Source organism: Bubalus kerabau, chromosome 18 (assembly GCF_029407905.1).
Source record: "Bubalus kerabau isolate K-KA32 ecotype Philippines breed swamp buffalo chromosome 18, PCC_UOA_SB_1v2, whole genome shotgun sequence".
NCBI lineage: Eukaryota > Metazoa > Chordata > Mammalia > Artiodactyla > Bovidae > Bubalus > Bubalus kerabau.
In genome coordinates, this window is record NC_073641.1 from 15,220,446 (window position 1) to 15,248,121 (window position 27,676).

The 27,676-nt window shown below is 41.8% G+C and overlaps 2 long non-coding RNA genes across 5 annotated transcripts in view; both read right to left on the bottom strand.

Moving 5' to 3' along the window:
* Window positions 1-27,676, bottom strand: part of LOC129633137 (uncharacterized) — a 62,125-nt gene that overhangs the window by 6,156 nt on the left and 28,293 nt on the right. For all 4 annotated transcript variants that reach the window (XR_008704907.1, XR_008704908.1, XR_008704910.1 and 1 more), the window contains exon 3: window positions 674-760. This is a non-coding gene — a long non-coding RNA (uncharacterized LOC129633137). The remainder of the gene's footprint in view (window positions 1-673; window positions 761-27,676) is intronic.
* LOC129633138 (uncharacterized) lies at window positions 20,558-23,825 on the bottom strand. The gene is made up of 3 exons (XR_008704911.1): window positions 23,598-23,825; window positions 21,343-21,650; window positions 20,558-20,909 (listed from the first exon to the last, which is right to left on the bottom strand). It is a non-coding gene; the product is annotated as an uncharacterized LOC129633138 (long non-coding RNA).

The window sequence follows — 27,676 nt, forward strand, 5'->3', positions numbered from 1 at the left end:
GGGACCAGATGCCATGATCTTAGTTTTCTGAATGTTGAGCTTTAAGCCAATTTTTTCACTCTCCTCTTTCACTTTCATCCCTCCCTTACTCCCCTGAAATACATGACCTGATCTCTCCCTACTTCCTCTCACTCTCTCTGCCTCCCTCCCTCTTTTACTTTGCCTTCAGGTATATACGATATCAGACATACTCCTAGTGTGCAACATTTCATATGAAAGAAACTAGAGCACTTGGAATTCAGAGAGTATTTTGGTTTGGGCTGGCTGATAAGTTGTTTTAATCAATCTGATTTTAGTAGTAATTTGTTTCTAATTTCTTAGCAATCCATGGAATACAGGTTTAAGAAGACATAACACTACATCATCAACTCCATAAAAATTGAAACTAAGCCCACTTTCTTAGTGTTGCAGGAAAAGCCTGTACTAGAAACCTGAGACCTAGTTTCTACTCCTGGTTCTGCAGCTACACTGTTATGCGAACCTGGATGAGTTATTTTGATATCTTGGCCACTTTTTTTCCCATCATTGATACTTATTTAACCTCTGAGGTCAGGGACCCCTCTGAAAATTTGACGAAAGTATAGACCCTCTTCCCAGGCGCACATGAACACAGCACTTTCCACAGAATTTCAAGGTTTGGGGGTTCCCCACAACAGCCCACCTAGGACTCTACCTGTGCAAGTGAATCCAGGGTCAGAAACTCATGGACAGGAGGATCGCTACAGCATCTTTCAGCTCTAATGGGCTCAGCTTTGTGAATCTGCAAGCAAGAGACAGCCATGAGGAATTTATTTGAGAAGAAAGAGGGAAAAGAAAAAAGAGGAGCAAAAGGAAAGGAAAAAAGAAAAAAGAGGAAAAAATAGAGGCTTTAGTTCTAGTAACTCAAAAAATACTTAAAAATCCAGTTGTTGGATGAACACATGAATTAAATGCAATATAATTAAATTTTATGTTATAAAGGAAAATGTAATGTAACATGTCAACTCATTTTACAGTTATACCCTCTTGGGAACAATAAAATAACTCATAGTGAATAAAACAAAGAAAGGAAAATGAAAGAAAAAAGCATTTGCTGTCACTAAATGATATCTCAAAATGTGATTCAATACTTAAAATTCTATGATAATTGAATAAATCTTTACATTTTTTTAATCATCTGGTTTCTGTAACTTGACTCTTTAATCTTTTGGGAAAATAAACCTACACAGCAGATTTTTAGTTCTATAAGAACACATCACTACCTCCATTTTTTAAAATGCAATTTAAGCAACTCAGCAGAGATAGTCAGTCTAAGAGATTTAATTAACTTTAGATAAATGTCCTGAGCCAGTCCCCAAGCAGAATACGATCTTTTACAAACATTATGTCAACACCAAGCTAGAGAAGCCATGGGCTCAAGAGAGGTGGTACTGGATTCCAGTACTGGACATGGGGCACTAGGAAAGTCCCTTGCTCTATCTGGGGCTCAGCTGTTTCCTCTACAAAGTACAGCTGTTGGAGCTGATTATCTCTAGAATCTTTTCCTTACAATGAGTCTCTCTTCATCATACTCCCCAAAGCACTATCATAAATCAACCAAAGGGGCTAAAACCAGTTTTCTTCCCAATACAGGTCCTTGTGCGTTTGTGGCTCTAAATATATAAAAGTCCAAATTGAGCAGGGAAAGTAAAGGTAATGTCAAATCTAATCTTATGAACGTTCCCCAGACATGCTTTCTAACTGCTATAGGTTTTCCCAGAAAGTAGAGAAGCAAGGAGAGGGAAGAGGGTCTATGTTTGTATTCTTGAATATTATCAACTAGTAATTATGAATTACTAATTTGCCCTGAACATTCTGCTTACCAGGGAAAAGTTAACTAGTTGCCTGACTCTAAGAACTTGTAACATAGAGTGAACAACAACAAATGAGGCAAACACAAATGTATTTATTTTACCAAGATTTATAGCAGAGATTGCACAACTAGAGGGGCCAGGCTGGTGATGTAAAAATGTAAAGCAAGTTGTGTCTGATGCAATAGGGAGCAGTGGGGACTGTGGAAAATGAAACATTGTGTTAGCCAAAATCAACATGTCAGCAGGTGAAACTGATGCACTGGTCAGATCTAGTTTGAAATCTGGATTTAAGGCTCAAGAGAAGTGAGACTTGAGGTTATCCAGCTAATTAAACGGAGAAGGCAATGGCACCCCACTCCAGTACTCTTGCCTGGAAAATCCCACGGATGGAGGAGCCTGGTGGGCTATAATAGTCCATGGGGTCGCTAAGAGTCGGACACGACTGAGCAACTTCACTTTCACTTTCACTTTCATGCATTGGAGAAGGAAATGGCAACCCACTCCAGTGTTCTTGCCTGTAGAATCCCAGGGACGGGGGAGCCTGGTGGGCTGCCGTCTATGGGGTAGCACAGAGTCAGACACAACTGACACGACTTAGCAGCAGCAGCAGCTAATTAAAGGCAGAACAAGAATTCCAATGTAGGCCTTTTCATTCTCAGACCAGTGTTTTCTCCACTTATACCACAGCTTCCTTTTGTCAAAAGTCAGAGCAGATTGCCTTCACAATGGATGCTGGCATCATTCTCTCACATAACTCCAATTGCTAATACCTCAGACCATGCTCCACACTCACCATCATCAGACTCTCCCTCTAAAATGCCACTTTTATAATGTTCCTTCCCTGCTCAAGAAGCCACCAGGCCCCACCTGTCTCTTCATGCACCTGGGGACCTCTCTAATCAGTCTCTGCTTAACCCAAATCAAGGTGACTTATGCCAGGATAGGTAGAGTCTTGGTGCTCACTTAGCCTCATCATTTATTCACTACATTTCCCCCTCCTGGAAAGTTTTCCACACTCATTAGTCAAATCTTTTGAAAAAAAAAAAAAGAATCAGTACCAGTCTCAGTTCTTTAAGATGTATGGGTGCTAAGTTGCTCAGTCGCTCACTTCTTTGTGGCCACATGGGCAGTAGTCCACCAGTCTCCTCTGCCCATGGGCTTCTCCAAGCAAGAATACTGGAGTGGGTTGCCACGTCCTTCTCCAGGGGATCTTCCCAACCCAGGTATCAAACCTGTATCTCTTACATCTCCTGCACCAGCAGGCAAGTTCTTTACTTCTAGCATCATCTGGGAAGCCCATTCTTTAAGATGAGGAACACACAAATGGGCTTCTTCAAATTCCTCCCACTTTCTCATCGTGACCCGAGACGATGCAAACCTTAAGGAGAGTCTTCCTTTAGTGACAGAATAACCAGGGAGTCCATGAGAGGGGTAGGTGCTCAACTGCAGAGACATGTTATTCAGAAGCAGGGCGCAGCTGATCCTACTGAGCATGTACTCATTTTTCTGACTCATATCAATGTTCTCTCGAGGACAGTGATGTCAGCCACAGATATGGGAATGTCCAGAAAGAGAAAAAGCAAGTAACGTGGTTGACAGATAGAGCAGGTACAGAGAGAAGGTTCTGGGAAGAAAACCCAAAGATGTTGAAAGAGAAGTGGTGCTGGGGTCATCGTTTTTGACATCACTGAAGCAAGCAGGACGTGCTCCACACTTTAACATCCAGAATGTCACACTGCTGTTACCCTCGAGGGTTATTCTCCTTTTTAATACTTCTATTTTATGATATTTCATTTCTCTAATTTTCAGGCTGGCTCAGGTGCAATAAATGAGATTCTAGGTCAGGGATAATTTTTACACATGATTAACAAGCTAAAAGAATATTGCCTTTCCAAAAAATGAATTGTTCACCTGAGGTAATTAGCCAGTGGTTCCTAGCTTCTAAATATCCTCATTATAACCCATCTCTTCCTGCCAAAATAGGACTCACTGTGGAATTTGGACCTTCACGTGGGCACTATGCCCATTTGTGGGTTTTGGAATGAGCAGAGGTGCTGCTGCCTTTCATCTGCCATGAATGAGACTCAGTCGTCGGACTGAGGCTTTCATCAGCCAGCCCTGCTGGAAACCTTTCTGTGTGAGCGGGAGCCTGCCAGACATTCATATCAAAAATCCACAGGCTTTATTTAACTCTCCCTGGAAGGAGGTATAAAGGTTACAAAATAATGAGGAAGAGCTCTGTTGAGCAGGAACCCAAGAGTCACAACCTCTTTGTTAAAACTGACAAAAGAGGTGGGAGATAAACTCTATGAGGGACAGAATCTGGGCTATTTAACCTGCCGTAGGGGACGCTGGAAGGGAACAAAATCACAGGATTCATACATATGAAGGGATATTATAATAGGGGATACTGAGCAGCTGTTCCCGATTCCTCTGAGCACAGGTAAGAAATGGGCTTTAATAGCAGCAAAAGGCTTTGCAAGTATTTCAGTATGTTGGAAAGAATATATATGAAGACAGAAAATCTGAGTTCTAAACCTTTTCTGCCTTAGCTGGTTAACTAGCCTCGGTACTTCTGCTTTATGGGAAATTAGAACAGGATAGCCACCTCCCCACCTAATGATAATCAATGGCGCTAGTAGTAAAGAATCCACCTGCCAATGCAGGAGACAAGAGACGTGGGTTCGATCCTTGGATTGGGAAGATCCCCTGGAGGAGGGTATGGCAACCCACTCCAGTATTCTTGTCTGGAGATCCCATGGACAGAGGAGCCTGGTGCATTAGAGTCCATAGGGTCACAAAGAGTTGGACACAACTGAAATAATTTAGCATGCACACAAAAAAGCAATGAGGGGCATTTAAATGCACAAAATTACATGTTAAAAGTGAAGCATGTACCTGTGGCTGATTCATGTTGATATATGGCAAAAACCATGACAATGTTATAGTTATCCTCCAACTGGGCTTCCCTTGTGGCTCAGCTGGTAAGGAATCTGCCTGCAGTGTGGAAGACCTGGGTTGGGAAGATCCCCTGGAGAAGGCAAAGGTTACCCAATCCAGTATTCTGGCCTGGAAAATTCCATGGGCTGTTTAGTCCATGGGGTTGCAAAGAGTCAGACACAACTGAGTGACTTTCATTTCACTTCATTTATCCTTCAATTAGAATAAATAAATTAATTTTTTAAAAGTAAACTGTGTTAGCAAAATCTAAGGAATTACCTCAGCTTCGACAAAATATAGATGAGGGGTTTGATGTTCTTTTCACCAGTCCTGCACTAACTTAAATGGTGACCTTATCAGGTAGAATCTAGTCAGCCCTGTAAATATGTCTATTTCTCAAGAACAAAAGAGATGGAGAATTTATGCATGTGAGTGTATACATAATGAGCTTGTAGACACAAAGGGTCTTGCTAATGTCACTTTTTTTTCTTTTTAATTTATTTTTTTATTGAAGGATAATTGCTTTACAGAATTTTGTGGTTTTCTGTCAAACCTCAACATGAATCGGCCATAGGTATACATATATCTCCTCCCTTTTGAACCTCCCTCCCATCTCCCTCCCCATCCCACCCCTCTAGGTTGATACAGAGCCCCTGTTTGAGTTTCCTGAGCCATACAGCAAATTCCCGTTGGCTATCTATTTTAGATATGGTAATGTAAGTTTCCATGTTACTCTTTCCCTACATCTCACCCTCTCCTCCCCTCTCCCCATGTCCATAAGTCTATTCTCTATGTCTGTTTCTTCAATGGCACCCCACTCCAATACTCTTGCCTGGAAAATCCCATGGACAGAGGAGCCTGGTAAGCTGCAGTCCATGGGGTCACTAAGAGTCGGGCATGACTGAGTGACTTCACTTTCATTTTTCACTTTCATGCATTGGAGAAGGAAATGGCAACCCACTCCAGTGTTCTTGCCTGGAGAATCCCAGGGACGGGGGAGCCTGGTGGGCTGCTGTCTATGAGGTCGCAGAGAGTCGGACACGACTGAAGCGACTTAGCAGCAGCAGCAGTTTCTTCATTGCTGCTGCTGCTGCTGCTAAGTCGCTTCAGTCGTGTCCGACTCTGTGCAACCCCACAGACAGAAGCTCACCAGGATCCCCTGTCCCTGGGATTCTCCAGGCAAGAGTACTGGAGTGGATTGCCATTTCCTTCTCCAATAGTTTCTTCATTGTTGCCCTGTTAATAAGTTCTTCTAGGTTCCATATATATGTGTTAGAATATGATATTTATCTTTCTCTTTCTGATTCACTTCACTCTGTATAATAGGTTCTAGGTTCATCCACCTCATCAGAACTGACTCAAATGTGTTCCTTTTTAATGCTGAGTAATATTCCATTGTGTATATGTACCACAATTTCTTTATCCATTCATCTGTTGACGGACATCTACGTTGCTTCCACGTTCTAGCTATTGTAAATAGCGCTGCAATGAACAATGGGATGTATGAGTCTTTTTCAATTTTGGTTTCCTCAGGGTATATGCCTAGGAGTGGGATTGCTGGGTCATATGGTGGTTTTATTCTTAGTTTTTTAAGGAATCTCCATACCATTTTCCATAGTGGCTGTATCAATTTACATTCCCACAAACAGTGCAAGAGCATTCCCTTTTCTCCACACCCTCTCCAGGATATATTGTATGTAGACTTTTGGATGATGGCCATTCTGACTGGTGTGAGGTGATATCTCATTGTAGTTTTGATTTGCATTTCTCTAATAATGAGCGATATTGAGCATCTTTTCATGTGTTTGTTGGCGATCTGTATGTCTTCTTTGGAGAAATGTCTGTTTAGGTCTTTTTCCCACTATTTGATTGGATTATTTGTTTTTCTGGCATTGAGTTGTATGAGTTGCTTGTATATTTTGGAAATTAATCCTTTGTCAGTTCTTTCATTTGCTGTTATTTTCTTCCATTCTGAAGGTTGTCTTTTCACCTTGCTTATAGTTTCCTTTGCTGTGCAAAAGCTTTTAAGTTCATTCAGGTCCCACTTGTTTACTTTTGTATTTATTTCCATTACTCTAGGAGATGGGTCATAGAGGATCTTGCTTTGATTTATGTCATCAAGTGTTCTGCCTAGGTTTTCCTCTAAGAGTTTTAAAGTTTCTGGTCTTACATTTAGGTCTTTAATCCATTTTGAGTTTATCTTTGTGTATGATGTTAGGAAGTGTTCTGATTTCATTCTTTTACATGTAGCTGTCCACTTTTCCCAGCACCATTTATTGAAGAGGCTATCTTTGCCCCATTGTATATTCTTGCCTCCTTTGTCAAAAATAAGGTACCCATAGGTGCATGGGTTTATTTCTGGGCTTTCTATCTTGTTCCATTGATCCATATTTCTGTTTTTGCACCAGTACCATACTGCCTAGATGATTGTAGCTTTGTAGTATAAGCTGAAGTCAGGAAGGTTGATTCCTCCAGCTCCATCCTTCTTTCTCAAGATTGCTTTGGCTATTTGGGGTCCTTTATGTTTCCATATGAATTGTGAAATTTTTTGTTCTAGTTCTGTGAAAAATGCCATTGGTAACTTGATAGGGATCGCACTGAATCTGTAGATTGCATTTGGTAGTATAGACATTTTCACAATATTGATTCTTCCTACCCAGGAACATGGATTATCTCTCCATCTGTTTATGTCATCTTTGATTTCTTTCATTAGTGTCTTATACTTTTCTGTGCACAGTTCTTTTGTCTCCTTCAGTTCGGTTCAGTCACTCAGTCATGTCCAACTCTTTGTGATCCCATGGACTGCATGCCAGGCCTCCCTGTCCATCACCAACTTCTGGAGTTTACTCAAAATCATGTCCATTGAGTCGATGATGCCATCCAACCATCTCATCCTCTGTCGTCCCCTTCTCCTCCTGCCTTCAGTCTTTACCAGCATCAGGGTCTTTTCTAATGAGTCAGTTCTTCACATCAGGTGGCCAAAGTATTGCAGTTTCAGTTTCAGCATCAGTCTTTCCAATGAATATTCAGGACTGGCTTACTTTAGAATGGACTAGTTGGATCTGCTTGCAGTCCAAGGGACTCTCAAGAGTCTTCTCCAACACCACAGTTCAAAGGCATCAATTCTTTGGCACTCAGCTTTCTTTATACTCCAATTCTCACATCCATACATGACTACTGGAAAAACCATAGCTTTGACTAGATGGACCTTTGTTGGCAAACTAATGTCTCTGCTTTTTAATAAGCTGTCTAGGTTTGTCATAACTTTTCTTCCAAGGAGTAAGCGTCTTTTAATTTCACGGCTGCAGTCACCATCTGCAGTGATTTGGGAGGCCCCAAAAATAAAGTCTGTCACTGTTTCCACTGTTTCCCCATCTATTTCCCATGACGTGATGGGACCAGATGCCATGATCTTAGTTTTCTGAATGTTGAGCTTTAAGCCAACTTTTTCACTCTCCTCTTTCACTTTCATCAAGAGGCTCTTTAGTTCTTCTTCGCTTTCTGCCATAAGGGTGGTGTCATCTGCATATCTGAGGTTATTGACATCTCTCCTGGCAATCTTGATTCCAGTTTGTACTTCATCCAGTCCAGCATTTCTCATGATGTACTCTGCATATATGTTAAATAAGCAGGGTGACAATATACAGCCTTGATGTACTCCTTTCCTGATTTGGAACCAGTCTGTTTTTCCATGTCCATTTCTAACTGTTGCTTCTTGACATGCATACAGATTTCTCAGGAGGCAGGTCAGGTGGTCTGGTATTCCCATCTCTTGAAGAATTGTCCACAGTTTGTTGTATTCTGCACAGTCAAAGACTTTGGCATAGTCAATAAAGCAGAAGCAGATGTTTTCCTGGAACTCCTTTGCTTTTTTGATGATCCAATGGATGTTGGCAATTTGATCTGTGGTTCCTCTGCCTTTTCTAAATCCAGGTTGAACATCTGGAAGTTAATGGTTCACTTACTATTGAAGCCTGGCCTGGAGAATTTTGAGTGTTTTTTTTTTGCTAGCATGTGAGATGAGTACAATTGTGAGGTAGTTTGAGCATTCTTTAGCATTGCCTTTCTTTGGGATTGGAATGAAAACAAAGCTTTTCCAGTCCTGTGGCCACTGCTGAGTTTTCCAAATTTGCAGGCATATTGAGTGCAGCACTTTCACAGCATCATCTTTTAGGATTTGAAATAGCTCAACTGGAATTCCATCACCTCCACTAGCTTTGTTCATAGTGATGCTACCTAAGACCCACTTGACTTCCCATTCCAGGATGTCTGGCTCTAGTGAGTGATCACACCGTCATGATTATCTGGGTCGTGAAGATCTTTTTTTGTAGTTCTTCTGTGTATTCTTGCCACCTCTTCTTAATATCTTCTGCTTCTTTAGGTCCATACAATTTCTGTCCTTTATTGAGCCCATCTTTGCATGAAATGTTCCCTTGGTATCTCTAATTTTCTTGAAGAGATCTCTAGTCTTCCCCATTCTATTGTTTTCCTCTATTTCTTTGCATTGATCACCGAGGAAGGCTTTCTTATCTCTCCTTAGGTAAGTTTATTCCTAGATATTTAATTCTTTTTGTCGCAATGGTGAAGGTAATTGAGTCCTTAATTTCTCTTTCTGATTTTTTCATTGTTAGTATATAGAAATGCAAATGACTTCTGTGTATTGATTTTGTATCCTACAACTTTGTTAAACTCACTAATTAACTCTATTAATTTTCTGATACTATCTTTAGGGTTTTCTATGTACAGTATCATGTCATCTGCAAACAGTGAGAGCTTTACTTCTTCTTTTCCTATCTGGATTCCTTTTATTTCCTTTTCTTCTCTAATTGCTGTACCTAGTACTTCCAAAACTATGTTGAATAATAGTGGTGAAAGTGGACACCCTTGTCTTGTTCCTGATCTTAGAGGGAATGCTTTCAGTTTTTCCATTGAGAATAATGTTAGCTTTAGGTTTATCATTAATGCCACTTTTTAAATTCTCTTTTAGAGGCTGATTTAGGCCTAAAATCAAAGTAACATCATAAGAAATGCTGAGGTATATAACAGAATAACTTGGCTTATGGGTCTTATTACTGAATACTGATGTCCAGGATTTCTTACTATGTGTTTCACAGTTTTTCCTAAAACCACCAAAATAAAATATTCCAGAAGCTGACATTACTTTAGAAAACTCACAAGAGCCTATGGGAAAACTATGGGCTCTAATAATAAAACAGTATATTATACAATTAATGTATAGCAGTAGGTTTTATATATACAAACAAAAACCAATTGGAATGGAAGAGAATGCCCCATTTGTGATATCAAAATATGAAATAAAATTCTTAGGTACAAACCTAAAAAGATATGCCCAAAAACTATATGAGGAAAACTACAAAGCATTCTTTTAAGTCTCAAAAGTAGACATGAAAGAAAAAACAGATATATCATGTTTTGGCATATCAGTTATCATGAAGGTAATATATAAATTTAACACAATCCCAATATAAAATTTCATCAATTTTTTTTTCTGGCATACAGCAATTTACAAGAAGTTTCATTTGGAAGGACAAATAAACAATAATAGCCATGAAAATATCTTTAAAAAAGAAAAACAATGGAGGAATATAGGGAACTAGCTTATATAAAAAAAATAACTATAAATTAAAACACTATGGCATTGGCACATGACTAGAAAACCAGTGAAACAGAATAGAAAATTCAAGCATAGACCTGATTGCACACAGAAATTTAGTATAGAGAAGGTTTCTCAAATTGGTGGGAAAAGATAGTAAATGCTGAAAGTATAAATGGCTAGCTATATGAAAAAAATAAAATTGGATCCATTTCTCACACCATATACTATATAAAATCCAAATGGGTTAGTGATTTAAATTTAAATTAGTGATTTTAAATGCAATAAATAAATATTCTCCAACTACCAAAAATAGTAAAATATAAAGCTCTACAAATACCATATGAAAATACAGGTAAATTGCTCTAGAATTAGAATGAGGGAAATTTTTTTTGTCACTATGGCTCAATATCCAGAAGTAAGAGAAAAGATTAATAAATCTGATAGCAATCAAAAATATTTGAATAAGTCACAGCACCATGAACAAAGTAACATACCAAATGATGAACTAGGGCGAAACAGTTTGCAACTAATCACAAAGTGTTAATATCTCTAACATATAAAGAGCTTCTAAGAATACAAGAATAAGGCCCAAGATTCCTGTAAGAAAAAATAGGCAAGATGATATCAATATAATGGTCAGAGTAAGAAACTGCAGAAGACCACCCCTCTATAGAAGCAACTAAAAACTCTGGCAAAAACTGTCAGAATCAAACTTTTTTTTGGAACACTGGAGACAAACAAAAAGCTTGTTGTAACTTTGGAAGCACTGAATCAGCAAAAAGGGCTGAATCTCGGTAAGAACATTGATCTTTGTGGCATTTTCGTCCCATAACCCGTTGCTCAGCTTAAATGTAGCCTTGAAAGAAACAGCTCCCTTTCCCAGTAACAGAGCTGACACCAGAGGGAGCAGAACAGACCTCATTTGGAAAGAGTTATCCTTGGTTGATCTGCCCAGTGACTCCATGGAAGACAAGCTCAAAAGGCATGTTTTTTCTCACCTGGAACTCAGCCAGAACTATGACCACTACCCAGGGGTGTTTGTCAAAAACATTTACAGGCAAATATTTTAATAGGTACTGTATGCAGCAATGGGTAACGGTTATTAAAAAAAAAAAATAGATTAACTAAAAAACTTGGAGGAAAGGCTGGGAAATGATACACATTGGGGAATAAGGACTTTGCAAGGCTCCAACATATTCCTGACCATCTAGAAGGTCTTACACATAAACAGCACTGTGCACATGCTCAGGAAACACCTTAGAAGGCTTTACATTCTCAGTTCTGGCTGACCTTGAGTCTGCACAAACGGGAAATGAACACTAAGGCAGAGCTGTGAACTGCCTGGCTGAGTACCCGAAGTGTGCCCCAACACAGTGTGCAAAAAATGGGGAGCTACTTTGTTCCTAAACATTTAAGGAAATCCATATCCAAGCATTAACTGACCACTGCACTAACAGAACAGAAACTTCAGTGGTCACAAATGACCAAAAGATGCACTTTCTAAAACTGGCTCAGAAAAGTCACTAGCAAGTCAACAACTAAGACAAGTAGAAACAACAAGCCTGAAGGAAGATAGGGAATCTTATTTCTAGAGCCACCACATTCTAGTATTCAAAATGCTGTTCCCATTTAAAAATTACAAGGCATACAAGAAAATGTGGTCCATACACAGCAGGAAAGAAACAATCAATATAAAATGTCCCTGAGGTAACCCAGACATTGAGATACTAGAACAGTTTGAATCAGCTATTTTAAATATGTTCAAATTTCTAAAGGAAATCATGCCTAAAGAATGAAAGGAAATCAAGAGAACAATGTCTTACCAAGAGAATATCAAAAAAGAGAGAAATTATTCAAAGGAACCAAATAGAAACTCTGGAGTTGATATGTACAATGAGTGAAATTAAAATTTTACTATAGGAGCTCAACAACAAATTATTGCAGACAAAAGAAAGAACCAGCAACCCTGAAAGTAGGTCAGCTGAGATTATCTAATGAGAGAAACAGAAAAGCAAAAAGAATGAAGGAAAATGAAAGAATCTCAGGAACCTGTTGAACTCCATCAATCATCCCAACATACATATAATGGGAGTCCCAAAAGGAAGAAGAAATAGAAAGGAAAAGAAAGAATATTCAAAGAAATAATGGCAAAAATAATTCGTAAATCTCTCCAAAATCTCTTAGTATCAAGCAAAATATTTTCATTAAAGGCCCTTTGTTACTTAAAAAGATTTGGTCTGTTAGTAGCTCAGTCTTGTCCAACTCTGCGACCCCATGGACTGTAGCCCACCAGGCTCCTCTGTCTGTGGGATTTTCCAGGCAAGAATACTGGAGTGGGTTGCTGTTTCCTTCTCCAGGGGATATTCCCAACCCAGGGATCAAACCCAGGACTTCCACATCACAGGCAGATTCTTTACTGTCTGAGCCACCAGGGAAAGTGAAAGTGAAAGTCACTCAGTTGCATCTGACTCTTTGTGATCCCATGGACTATGGAATTCTCCAAGCCAGAATACTGGAGTGGGTAGCCTTTCCCTTCTCCAGAGGATCTTCCCAACCCAGGGATCAAACCCAGGTCTCCCGCATTGCAGGCGGATTCTTTATCAGCTGAGCCACAAGGGAAGCCCAATTAAAAAGATTAATTGTGATTATTTCTTCACAATCAGGAAAGGTATGTTTAGGAAGAAGTCAGCAAAGAATTATTACTTTGGAAAAACCACATTGGAACCTAAGCGTTTTCTTCTAGAGATAAGTGTAGAATCACTGCCAATAGCTCATTAAGCTGCTTCCTTTTGGCATCATCTTCTGTTCTTGCTGACAAAAAAAACACCTGCCATGCCTCAAACTGGTGTGGAAAAATACCACCAGAAGAATTCAGCTCTCAGAGTGAATGGTTTAGCTGATCACCAAAGCATAATATCAACAAAGACAGAAACCAAACCAGGGGTTGTTTCTACATGACATTAAAACAAATGGCTGAGTACATCAGTCTAAGGACTTTTATCAATTTCATGAAACCTACAGGGATTTTCACTGTACTGATTTCTTCTCTGAACTGATAGAGCTGATAAGGGACTTGGTATCATGAGGCTGTAACAAGAATGCACATTTATTAAGAATTTCAAACTGTTGGTCATATGATTCAGGTTCGTATGCTCTCTCTCAGTTCTTAAAAAATCAGCTCAAGGAGACCCGGCATCAATTCACATCCAAAGAACTGCCAGAGTTAGCACAATGGTAGGAGGTGAAACTGAGCAGATACCACAGTGTGAAGAACAGCTTTGCTGGTTCCAGTCTCTTCTTTCTGTGTCTGCAGAAGTCCTGCTTCCAGACATGAGGAGTCATGCTCCAGATGCCTTGTCTTGTCTATTTTGAATAGGTTTCCTGAGCGTTCTTTTGCAATCACAAATCTTTCCAACCCCTTCTAATTCATCACTAGACCCTTTCTTCAGGAATAGGGCTGAGTTTTGCGGGAAAGACTGAAGACATAAATTTAAAATTCACACAAACCCTAAAGCTGAACATTTTTTTTCCATTTTGGATGAACACTTCTTTGTTTTATTGCTAACGTGTTCCTGTTAGTTGGAGTAGCCCTCATAGTCAACAGAGTCAGAAATGCAGTACTTGGGTGCACGCTCAAAAATGACAGGATGATCTCAGTTCATTTCCAAGGCAAACCATTCAACATCACAGTAATCCAAGTTCCTGTTAGTTTCTCTTAAAAACCCTTTTTAAAATTTTATGATGCCTGGAAAATCCTAGAATTAGGCAGGGGCACGAGTATGCAACCAAGGTAGGTTTGAATCCCACCTGACTCCTGAGTGTACCCCCGAACAGGGGGCTCCCCTGCATCACTGGGTTACTCCATGATACAGTAATTGTCTATTTACCTGTCTGTGTGAAAATGAGCAACTAAACCTCACCGTGTCTTTATTTTCTGACCTGTAAAGTAAGGAATAATAAATTTACCTCGTGATATTGAGAAATGGTACATACTAAGCATTCTGTATTTTCTGCTATTATTATTATTATTACTATTATTATCATTATTATTAGGCTGTGAGCACCTTGAATAGGAGCCTTTGGTCTAATTCTCCATGTCATGGTACCTGGCACATACTAGCTGCTCAATAAATATTGGGTGGGTGACTGAATGAATGAATAGAGAGACAACTATTTAAATGAGCAAGCATCTGTGAGAACAAGAATGCAATGCACAGTCCCACTGAATTTGGGGTTGGGACTTGCTAGATCTTTCTGCAGAGAAGGCAATGGCACACCACTCTAGTACTCTTGCCTGGAAAATCCCATGGATGGAGGAGCCTGTAGGCTGTAGTCCATGGGGTCGCTAAGAGTCAGACACGACTGAGCGACTTCCCTTTCACTTTTCACTTTCCTGCATTGGAGAAGGAAATGGCAACCCACTCCAGTGTTCTTGCCTGGAGAATCCCAGGGATGGGGGAGCCTGGTGGGCTGCCGTCTATGGGGTCGCACAGAGTCGGACATGACTAAAGCGACTTAGCAGCAGCAGATCTTTCTGACAGCTTCACTGGTGCTTCTATGTCCAATGCAAAAGGAGTGGGTGTGAATAGGAACTGGGCTGATGGTGGGACTCCATGTTTTATCTGTTGATGTCATTTATTAAAAGAATGTATTCATCTGTATATTTGATGCTGAAAGAGTGATGATGGCTGCCCAGCCACCAAGAGACTTAGCACCTGGAGACACAGGAGAGATCCCAGGCACCCAAAGAGGGTTCTGGAAGCAATAGTACCGTAACTGAAGCCACAGCTACTGATCATGTTGCCATGAAGGATGTCTTCAGAAAGATGTCAGAAGCCACTGGGGACCAGGGAAGAAACTGGGAGTCACACAACCAGAGGCAGGTAGGAAGACCACTGTGCTTTGGACTCCAGGCCTCCGTGCCTCGTAACCACTGACTTTTTGGTAGTGAGTGGAGATTGTGAGGGTTTCAGTGTCTTCTGAGGAGACATGGTGGGGATCTGGGCCAGCCCACTCACAGAGAGTCAGACCCTTGGTGAAGGATATGGGTCCCTGCTTCTCTCCTTTTTTACTCCATTGTAGGTGAGGGAAATTTCCAAATTACCAATCACTATTTAATTCCTTCCTTGCTTGCTTTTTTTTCCCCCTTAGGGATTAAAATGATGGTAATACTTTAAAGCATAAATCATGAAAGTTCATCATAAGATATTTATTCATTTTTTGCTAGAAGCTTACTCAGTAAGCCTGGCCAAGTTATTGAACTTGGTCTTCGTCTAATGCGGTTTTCCCATCTATGAACTCAGGCTCCCTTCTCATTAAATATGGATAGTGTTGATCTGTACCTGCTGACTCTCCCCTTTGTGCTGGTGTTTTATATTCATGGAAGCTCAGCAAGGAACAAAATATAGAATTCAGTACAGAGCTTGTGTCCATTGGGTTTTCATTCAAAATTCAACAAGTAGACAGAACTCCCTGCATAAGAAAAGGATGAGGTGACTAAGGGAAGACAAGGAATGATGCTTGGATGTGGGCTGCCAGACCTCTGAGGGCTAAAGGAGGATCTTTTCAAAGAAAGTGTGTCTGGAGATGTGAACAGTGTATGTTAAGGTCATACTGAGTGAGTCTTGCAACCCCCAACGTCAGTGGAGTCTGAGCTATGCAAACACAATAAACTCCCATTTGCCTGGAATCAGACTTGCATCTCTGTGCTCATCTTTATGAGATGGGGACAATTGGGTACTATACAAATGTATATGTTAATTTATCCAAAAAGCAAGAAACTCAACAGCATAATATCTAGAACCTCATGTGTGAAGATGATGCTGATATTGTCAGAAAGTACAAAGATGACTATGCAAGCTCTGTGCCCTCACAGAATTGACCATATCACTGATGAAACAGATTGGATGAAAACAGGAGACAAACTTGAGCAGTAGTAGAAGATAGATTTTAAGGACTGGTATCACCTGAAAGGATTGAAGCAATTAAGGAAAGAAAGATGTGATATGTTCTTGGAAGGTTTTGCAGCAGGGGGAGTTGTGACTGGACCTTGAACCTTGCATTGAATTTGAGTCAGTGGAGAGGAAAACGAGAAGGAATGGCCTACAGGAGCCAGCACCCATGGTCTCGTGAGAAGTCATTCTTACATTTTTCAGGAATAATATTTACCAGTTGCTAAAGCAGCCATTCGGAGAAGGCAATGGCACCCCACTCCAGTACTCTTGCCTGGAAAATCCCATGGACGGAGGAGCCTGGCGGGCTGCGGTCCATGGGGCTGCTAAGAGTTGGACATGACTGAGCGACTTCACTTTCACTTTTCACTTTCATGCATTGGAGAAGGAAATAGCAACCCACTCCAGTGTTTTTGCCTGGAGAATCCCAGGGATAGTGGAGCCTGATGGGCTGCCGTCAATGGGGTGGCACAGAGTCAGACACGACTGAAGCGACTTAGCAACAGCAGCAGCAAAGCAGCCATTATTAAAAATTAAAATATACAAGCTTACAACTAACTAAATTATATTGTATTTATAAATTAATTTATATGTATAATATATGAGTACACGTTAACTCATTTCAGTCGTGTCCAACTCTATGCAACCCTATGGACTGTAGTCCACCAGGCTCCTCTGTTCATGGGATTATCCAGGCAAGAATACTGGAGTGGGTTGCCATTATCTACTTCAGGGGATCGTCCTGACCTGCCTTTCTGATTGGCAGGCAGGTTCTTTACCACTAGCGCCATCTGGGAAGCCCTGTATAATTTAGCTTTGGATATAGTATTACAACTACTGTACTAAATAAATAAATACTCTAAATAAATACTCAGAACTCATCACTTCCTAATTATTTTACTGCATCTTACTATTATTTATGCTCTTGAGGTTATCTACATCCACTGCATCTGTAAAGCAGCAATGCTGTGTAATAACATGCTCCTGAACACCTTTTCCCAACTCCTTGCTGAGAGCACTTACATAGCAGAAGTCTGCAACTGCTATAAATCAGTTTAGTTCAGTTCAGTTGCTCAGTCGTGTCCGACTCTTTGCCACCCTGTGAACCACAGTACTCCAGGCCTCCCTGTCCATCACCAACTCCCAGAGACCACCCAAACCCATGTCCATTGTGTCGGTGATGCCATCAAACATCTCATCCTCTGCTGTCCCCTCCTCTTCCTGCCCTTAATCTTTCCCAGCATCAGGGTCTTTTCAAATGAGTCAGCTCTTTGCATCAGGTGGCCAAAGTATTGGAGTTTCAGCTTCCACATCAATCCCTGCAATGAACACCCAGGACTGGTCTCCCTTAGGATGGACTGGTTGGATCTTCTCGCACTACAAGGGATTCTCAAGAATCTTTTCCAGTACCACAGTTCAAAAGCATCAATTCTTCTGCTCTCAGCTTTCTTTATAGTCCAACTCTCACATCCATACATGACCACTGGAAAAACCATAGCTTTGACTAGACAGACCTTTGTTGGCAAAGTAATATCTCTGCTTTTGAATATGCTGTCTAGGTTGGTCATAACTTTCCTTCCAAGGAGCAAGCGTCTATTAATTTCATGGCTGCAATCACCATCTGCAGTGATTTCGGAGCCCAGAAAAATACAGTCAGCCACTGTTTCCCCATCTATCTGCAATGAAGTGATGGGACTGGACACCATGATCTTAGTTTTCTGAATGTTGAGCTTTAAGCCAACTTTTTCTCTCTCCTCTTTCACTTTCATCAAGAGGCCCTTTAGTTCTTCTTCACTTTCTGCCATAAGGGTGGTGTCATCTGCATATCTGAAGTTACTGATATTTCTCCCGGCAATCTTGATTCCAGCCTGTGCTTCTTCCAGCCCAGTGTTTCTCATGATGTACTCTGCATAGAAGTTAAATAAGCAGGGTGACAATATACAGCCTTGACATACTCCTTTTCCTATTTGGAACCAGTCTGTTGTTCCATGTCCGGTTTTAACTGTTGCTTCCTGACCTGCATATAGGTTTCTCAAGAGGCAGGTCAGGTAGTCTGGTATTCCCATCTCTTTCAGAATTTTCCACTGTTTATTGTGATCCACACAGTCAAAAGCTTTGGCATAGTCAATAAAGCAGAAACAGATATTTTTCTGGAACTCTCTTGCTTTTTCAATGATCCAGCAGATGTTGGCCATTTGATCTCTGGTTCCTCTGCCTTTTCTAAAACCAGCTTGAACATCCAGAAGTTCATGGTTCACGTATTGCCGAAGCCTGGCTTGGAGAATTTTGAGCATTACTTTACTAGCATGTGAGATGAGTGCAATTGGCATTGCCTTTCTTTGGGATTGGAATAAAAACTGACCTTTTCTAGTCCTGTGGCCACTGCTGAGTTTTCCAAATTTGCTGACATATTGAGTGCAGCACTTTCACAGCATCATCTTTTAGAATTTGAAATAGCTCAACTGGAATTCCATCGCCTCCACTAGCTTTGTTCGTAGTGAGCCACTAGCTTTGTTCGTAGTGAGCTTCGTAACACCCACCTGACTTCACATTCCAGGATGTCTGGCTCTAGGTGAGTGGGAGTGATCACACCTTCGTGATTATCTGCGTTGTGAAGATCTTTTTTGTACAGTTCTTCTGTGTATTCTTCCCACCTCTTCTTAGTATCTTCTGCTTCTGTTAGGTCCATACCATTTCTGTCCTTTACTATGCCCATCTTTGCATGAAATGCTCCCTTGGTATCTCTAATTTTCTTGAAGAGATCTCTAGTCTTTCCCATTCTATTGTTTTCCTCTATTTCTTTGCACTGATCGCTGAGGAAGGCTTTCTTATTTCTCCTTGCTATTCTTTGGAACTCTGCATTCAAAATGGGTATATCTGTCCTTTTCTCCTTTGCTTTTCACTTCTTTTCTTTTCACAGCTATATGTAAGGCCTCCTCAGACAGCCATTTTGCTTTTTGCTATAAATCAGGGTGTGGTCTATTGTTCTGTTGGTTGTTTATACTTGAGTAATAGAAAAATATTAATAATGCAGATTAACTTTTAAAATATATCGTGTTGGCAGTTGTTACAGTGTCAATAACACCAAAAATATTGAGGGAATCTTGAACAAGGAAGATTCTTTCTTATCCCTGGGAAGACATCAATCCTGCCCATACCTCAGTCTTGGACTTCAAGCCTCCAGAGTTCTGAATCAATAAAATTTTGTTGTTCAAACCAGCTTGGTTTGTGGTATTTTATTACAGCAGCCCTAGCAAACTAATATACCTCCCAAGTCAGCTTCTTGATCTGACTCCTGCCTGTCTCTCTAGCCACCTTCTACCTTCCACTCCCCAGGCTTTACAATCCAGCCATGTCCATCTGCTTCAAATCCTCCAAATGTGCTATGTTCGTTCATGCCTCTGGGGTTGTGCCCAGATTGCTCTGTCTACCTGAAATATCCACTCCCCTGCCCACTTCCCCCTGGGGGACCAGTGAGTCCTAGAAGATTCAGCTCAGTCTCCCTTCTTCTGTTTCCCTCATCACTGCACCCTTCTGCCTCCCAGCCAAACGTCCACAGAATCCACCACTCCTCCTCAGATGTACCTCATCTATTGTTTGTCTCGGTCTGGTCTCTTACTCCAGCCACTGCCCGCAGCAACTAGCCCCAGGCCCCACTTCAACCAACTTCACATGCGTGTGACATGACAGCGCCTCTCCTCAGCCCGCCTGCTTGCTTCTCACTTCCTGGCCCAGGCCTTCTCTGATGCCAAGACTGGAACATCCACAGAAACCCACTGGACACACCCATGGGCCAATCCGATGACATGCAGGGGAAATAACCCTTCACAGACTACTCACGGATAAAGTTTCCCCTCTGTCCCTGTGCAGGCAGTTCTGACTCACATTTCATAAAGCTCCTCGGAAGTTCCAGTGGATTGACCACCAGTGGATGCAACAGGGGCCAACTCCAAAGGCATCCGTGTATTCTTCTTCTTTCCTCCTTCCCTGTTTTACTCCCTGTCCCTCCCCTACTTCTGATCCCTGGAATCAAGTAAGACACTGTGTTTATTTTGTATTGCGTTGGATTAAACTATATGAAATTGCCAATATTGATCATTCTTGGCCTACAAAAATGCCAGTTTCATATGATCTAATGATTATTTGTTTGCTCTTTTCCAACAGAATGTAAACTTCTTCCTCCATTTATTTATTTATTTTAATTTAAGTATAGTTGATAGAATGTAAGCTTCTTGGGGCTTCCCAGGTGGCACAAGTGGTAAAGAACCTGCCTGCCAACATAGGAGATTAAGAGACTCAGGTTCGATTCCTGGATCAGGAAAATCCCCTGGAGGAGCGCATGGCAACCCATTCCAGTGTTCTTGCCTGGAGAATCCCATGGACAGAAGATCCTGGTGGGCTACAGTCCATAGGGTCACAAAGAGTCAGACACAACTGAAGCGACTTGGCAGGCATCATGCACGAAAGCTTCTTGAGGTCAGGAGCAGCACCATTCATTTCTCATTCCTGGCATCAGCAAGGCTGGTACTTAGCAGTCCCTCAACAAACAGCGGATGAGTACAGAATGATCTTCTCAGGGCAGATAAGGAAAAGATAAGGAAAGAATTCTCCTGTAAATATTAGGACCTCACATTCTACCCAAAAAGTCAATATGAATTATAGATTTAAATATGGAAAAGAAATAATTTTTTAAATACAAAGAAAATAGTTTATAGCCCACCGTGGAGGCAGTTCTACAAACCAGATTTCCAGTGCAGAGTGGGAAGGGCTCCCCCAGCAGAAGCATGGGTGTTCAAGCAGCACATAAGGCAAACCTGGGGGCTCCTGGGGGAGTGACATCAAGCTAAGTTCTGAGAGACAAACAGAAGTTAGGCAGGAGAGGGGCTAGTGAGCAGTGTTCCAGGCAGGGGGAAGAGCCTGTGCAAAGGCATGGAGGTGAGAGAATCAACTGGAGGCAACAAAAGCAATTGTCTTAAAGCTCCCCATGGAGACATTAACTAACCCTTGGCTTTGGAGAAGGCACGCCAAGTGTCAAACAAATGACCGCTGTGTTTCTTGGGGCAGAAGCTCAGAGTTAGACTTGGAGTGAGTGCTGTCATCTTGGGGGTGAAGTGGGATCTCCGTGTGGGGCCAAATGGTTGCTGAATCCTAGGGGGAAGCGCAGCCTTGGTCTGTACTCTGGCACCAGCTTTGACAAGTAAAGATGAAAACTGGCCTGGTCCTCTCATGACAGGGTATCCTGATCCCAGGATTGGATCATGGACCAAATATACATTGATAAACACTGTTCACTCTTGAATATGACTTGACCTTTAAAAGGAACAAAAATGAATCATCTGTAGAGATGTGGATGGACCTATAGACTGCTTTACAGAGTGAAGTAAGTCAGAAAGAGAAAAACAAATATTGGATATTAACACATACATACAGAGTCTAGAAATATGGTACAGATGAAACTATTTGCAAGGCAGGAATAAAGATACAGACATAGGGAACAGATGTGTGGGCAGCAGGGGAAGGGGAAGGTGGGACAAACTAGGAGAGCACCACCACATGTGAAACAGATACTGGTGGGAAGCTGCTGTGTAACACAGGGAGCTCAGCTCAGTGCTCTGTGATGACCTGGAGAGGCGGGATGGAGAATGCAGGTGGACGGAGGGCTCAGGAGGAAGGGGCCAGATGTATACTAATAGCTAATTCACATTGTTGTACAGCAGAAACTAACACAGCATTATAAAGCAATCATACTCCAATTAAAACCATGACAACAACACTGTCTATCCTCTTTTAACAGCTTTGTGAAAAAGCTGCCTGGTAAGTCACTCCACTATGGCCCTGGAGTGTTTGAATTGCCATGATTCAGCGTGACTGAGAGCCAGGATCCAACACAGGACCAGAAAACAGGGAATAATGCAGGCTGGCTATTTTTCAGTCTAGAGTTAATTGGAGACTATGGGTGCTATATTTTATGGTCTGTAACAATCAAACTCTTTTCCCCTACACAAAGTTCAATACATATATCTGCTTCCCCTAGTGAATTGCTCTACATAATAAAACGATGGTTCTTTGCAATTCAAATTGATAATTTAAGATAACGTTGTAAATTTTCCTGTTCCAAGAACTGGGCAAACTGAATCAACATACTTCATTTTGTAATAACAACCATGCGATATTTCACCAAGTGTCTTTAAAATCTGCTTAAAGTAATAAAGTATGTGTTTTGCCATGAAATCCTTTAAAATGAGAGAGAATGAAGTAACAAAACACCGTGATATTCTAAAGAGGATGAACCAGTATATTCCATGCCCCTTCAAGAGCAGTGGTGATGGAACACGGGTCCTGATAAGAGCTTTTATGGTAGGTTCGTCATTTATCATTTTTAATAATGAAGTAAAGTCACCTGGCTTCAGAAACTTGGTCTTTCAGTAAAGGATAGGCATAAAAATTCTAATATTTTTAAATCATCTATTTTAAAACACCTGTCTTCAGTGGCTTATCTACTTTTTTCAGACATCTGATAGGATCAATTGGAAGAAACTGATCAAATAATATCATCGGCAACATATCCAAAGAATTTCTATAGTCATATATTTCCCAAGTTACAACTCTGTGTTATTTATGACTCATGTCAAAAATGCCTTGGGGCTTTTGTTTCTCAATTCCATAACAGTTTATTTCCCCTAAACTGTGCCCATGTTTTACAGCAAGGTCCACAGCAATAAAGCAAGAAATCAGAAAAATCAGCATTTGAGGTCCACAGTTTAGCATTTTCTGCTACCTGGGACAATCCAGAGATCATAGAAGGGGTCTTGGTGACCTTGCAGCAGCTGCAAATCACTGTGACCTGAATTATAATAGGCTCCTCTTCAGTAATACATTACTGACTCAGTACACTTAGGCGTCCTTGAGGCTTCTCAGTAGGAACCAAAATGATTCCCGCACACACCACATTTTTCTTATCACACAGCTCCCATCAATACATTTATGATTTCTTTAAGACGCACAATAGAGGGCACATCTATGCATCGTGCCCACGTTTATCCACAAGTGCTCAGATAGACACATAAGTCAATACATTCTAAATGAAAGGACTAACTAAAACTTCTTATCCAAGGGGCGAATGCATGGCTGCTCACATTCAAGGTCTGTCCTAATAGAAACTGAGTTAGAAACCAGACAAAAGCAAGCCAGTGGAGGTCAGCTGTGAAGGTCGAGGAGATGAAGGAGCTGCCGTAGCAGGCAGAGAAGGAGACCCACCGAGACCCTTGGCATTAGCTGAGAATGAGTCCTCAGACTGTCAGGTGTTCCTGTATGCAAGCAAACCTCTATAGCATAGGATTCCACAAGAAAAAGCAATAAAATACAAATAGAAATGCAATGTCCCTTCAGACCAAAGTAAAGAACAGCAAAGCCACACCGAAATGTCAATGCCACTGCTGGTCCCGGTGGGGGCCACCCAGACGCAGTGCTCCCGTGCTGTCCAGCACGCACACGCCTCCTCCCCAGCTTCCTCGGGAGCTCAGTGATCCACACACAGCAGGAACAAATCAAATGTGTCCCTCTGTATGATGACAAATTACTAGACACCATGATTATAAAAATAAAATTTGATATGTAGGGGGTGCCAACTGGGTAAGATATACTGTGCTAAAAGTTATCTTTCTATGACCTCATTAAATCTCCACCTCAATTCAATGTGATAACTATTATCAAATGACCCCTTATTTAATGCATGAGAATCTTCAGTTTAGTGAATTAGACATCTCAGCTCAAATCTGTCCAGTTCATAATCATTTTCCCATCTCTGATCTCCCCTGTCTTCATCCCACAATCCAGAGAGGTGGCCTCCCAGGAAACATGTTTGTACCACCTCTTTCTGTCAGTTGAGCCGTTCAAAAGCTCAAATCTGAGTGAAGAGCAAGAGAGATGAAGCTGCTTGATGAGTCTTAACAGCAAAGACTGAAAAGAGGAGCCACGAACTTGAGCTGCTGATTTCCAGGCAGCCCTTGGAGCCCACGTGAGACCTTCCAGCAAGCACTCTTTTCCTAAGCTAGATTGAGTTCTTTCTGTTCCTTGCTGTGGCCACCATGCCCTTGACGACAGGAGACAAGAGGGAGCTCCCTGCCCCACTGGAGGAACTGAAAAGGAGCTCCACACCCCAGGAAGACCTTATTTTCCCAGCCTCGGCACTTCCACTGGCAGGAATCAAGACGAAGCCCCAGAACCGCTTGTCCTGGAAAGACCCCATGACCCCCTCCCCGACTCCCTCCACTACTCATGTCTCAGCCACCACCCTCCTCCTCATGACCACCAGATTCGTTATTCCTGTGAATCAGCTACCAAAAGAACTCCAGGGCCCCAAACCATGTGGACATCTCCTTTTCTGACCCTTGTCCTCTGCCAAAACCCACTCCTAACTTCTGAAATCCCCTACTATACCTGTCGGATCACACAGCCAATCCTCAGCAAAATCTCTGCTATCCTCAGCCTCCTCGGAACCATGCCCTTCGCCTCACCGTAACTAAATCTGAGGACGCCGTTTCTCTGGCAGCCCCTTTAAATGGTGGCCATTTCCCTCCTCACACCCCTTACCAACAGCCAGACTGGAGATGGGATAACAGTTCTCTGCTCCTCACTACCTCTTCAGACCTTTCTTCTTCCCAAATCCGCACGCCAGAGCTTCGTATCTTACATCATCACACTGTTCCCCTCATCCCTCTTTGTCACAGTCATCCCCACTGAGCCCCCAGTCCTCACATCTCTACCCTCATTCCACAAAGATTTTTGCTTTTGGCTCATTGCCACTCTGGAGAAGGCGATGGCACCCCACTCCAGTACTCTTGCCTGGAAAGTCCCATGGACGGAGGAGCCTGGTGGGCTGCAGTCCATGGGGTCGCTAAGAGTCGCACACAACTGAGCAACTTCACTTTCACTTTTCACTTTCACGCATTGGAGAAGGAAATGGCAACCCACTCCAGTGTTCTTGCCTGGAGAATCCCAGGGACGGGGGAGCCTGAAGGCCTACCGTCTATAGGGTCGCACAGAGTCGGACACGACTGAAGCGACTTAGCAGCAGCAGCAGCAGCATTGCCACTCTAACAGCACCTTTATCAAAATTCTTGGTACTTTTAACATCCACATGGATAATCTTGCCAATATTCTGTCTTTTCAGGTCCTGAAGATCTTGTCCTCTGTGCCATCTCAGCCACCCACTCCCACAGTCAAACCCTGGACTTTGTCATTTATCAACAATGGCAACTTCAGGTTCACTCCTTTATCCAACGGCCTATTTAAATATCCCCATTGTCTTGCAGCTATCTCAAACTTAGTACATCCAAAACCAAACTCAATCCTCCACTCAAACCTACTCCAACTGCTATTTTCCTATCTCAGTTAAGACTGTTAACTGAGACTCATCCTTCCAGGCCTGCGGACCAAAGTCTTTACTTTTCCTCAAAGCCTATATCCATGGCTTCCCTGGTGGCTCAGTGGTAAAGAATCCACCTGCCAGTGCAGGAGACATGGATACAATCCCTGATCCAGGAAGATGCTACATGCCACAGAGCAACTAAGCCCATACACTGCAACAAGTGAACTTGGGCTCTAGAGCCCAGCAACCGCAACTGTTGAGCCTGCGTTGTGCACCTGCTGAAACAGGCGTGCCTGAGAGCCTGTGCTCCGCAGCGAGAAGCCTGCGCACTGCAACAGAGTAGCCCCCACGTGCTGCAACCAGAGAACAGGCTGAGTAGCAATGAAGACCCAGCACAGCCAAAAATAATGCAGAATTTTTTTAAAAGCCTACATCCAGTCTGTCAAGATCCAAGATTTAGATCCACCTTCAAAATATTTCCAGAATCCAACCACATCTCACCAACTCACTACAGCCACCCTGCTCTGAGCCAGCATCATCTCTTACTCGGATAACTGCAGTGGTCTTCTTTAAGAGATCCCACGGCTGCTACCCTTGGCCACTCTCCCACCTCCAGGCTCTTCCCAACCCAGAAACCGAAGTGGACTTATCTAAGGCATAAATCAAGTTATGTCTGTCAGTGTTCAAAAGCTCTCCATTGGCTTTCCATCACATCAAAAGTAAAAACCAAACTGCTTATGATAACTTACAAGACATTACATGTGCAAGTCCCGAGCACCACCTGGACCTCCTTTGCTGCTGCATCACTGTTCATTCTGTTTCAGCCCCTCTGGCCACCCTGCCATTTCTTTAATACGCTCAACATGCTTCTGCCTCGGGGCCTTTCTCTCTCTTACCTCAACCTGGAACATTCTTTTTTGCAGACTTTTACTACCTTACTTCTTCTCTCCTTCTGCTCTTTATTCATATATCACCTTCCCATTGAGGGCGTCCCTAACCACCCGACTTAAAACTGCAGCCTTCTGGGTGGGATGAACTAGAGATTTGGATTGATGTATATACACTACTGATACTCTGCATAAAATAGACAACTAACAAGAATCTACTATATAGCTCAAGAAACCTACTCAGTACTCTGTGGTGACCTAAATGGGAAAGAAATCAAAAAAGAAGGGTTATATGTATGCATATAGATGATTCACTTTGCTATACAGTAGAAACTAATGCAATATTGTAAAGCAACTATAGTCCAATAAAAAAGTTTTTTAAAAAACTGCAGTCCCTCTATATCCTCTCTTCTTCCTACCCTGAAGCTATCTGTTCCCCCTTTCTTTATTTTTCTTCATGACACTTAATTGTCATCTTCACGCTATAAACATTTACTTCTCTTTTTAGTGTCTGCCTCTACCTGGTGGAATGCCAACTCCACCAAGGCAGGGATTTTTATGTTTTGTTCACAGCTATGTCCTCAACAGACAGCATTGCCTGGTACATAGTAGGCACTTAGTAAATATTTTTGAATGAATAAATGAGAATGAACAGAGTTAAGTAGATTAATCAATTTCTCAAAGGCCACAGAGCAAGTAAGGACCAGAAACAGGCCTCCAGCTCACGTTTATCTGAGGCCACACTGTGCTTTCCACTCACAAATTCCCTGTGTCACGATGCGTGGGAAATTCCCTTCATCACATGACCATGTATGCACGGGAAATTCCCTACGTCACATGATGGTGTATGTTTGGACAGCTCACAAATAGACACAACCAGAAATGTTAACTTCTCAAGTGATGAGTTTCTTATGCTCATATTTGAAAGATGAAGGACAAAAAGGAATCTGCCTGGAATTATTCAAATCAGGGAAAACTCTGTAAAGGGCCAATTGGTAAATATTTTATGCTTTACAGGCTATTTGGCCTCTGTCTTAACTACTCAACTCTGTCTCAACTACTCAAGCTCCAATAAAGCT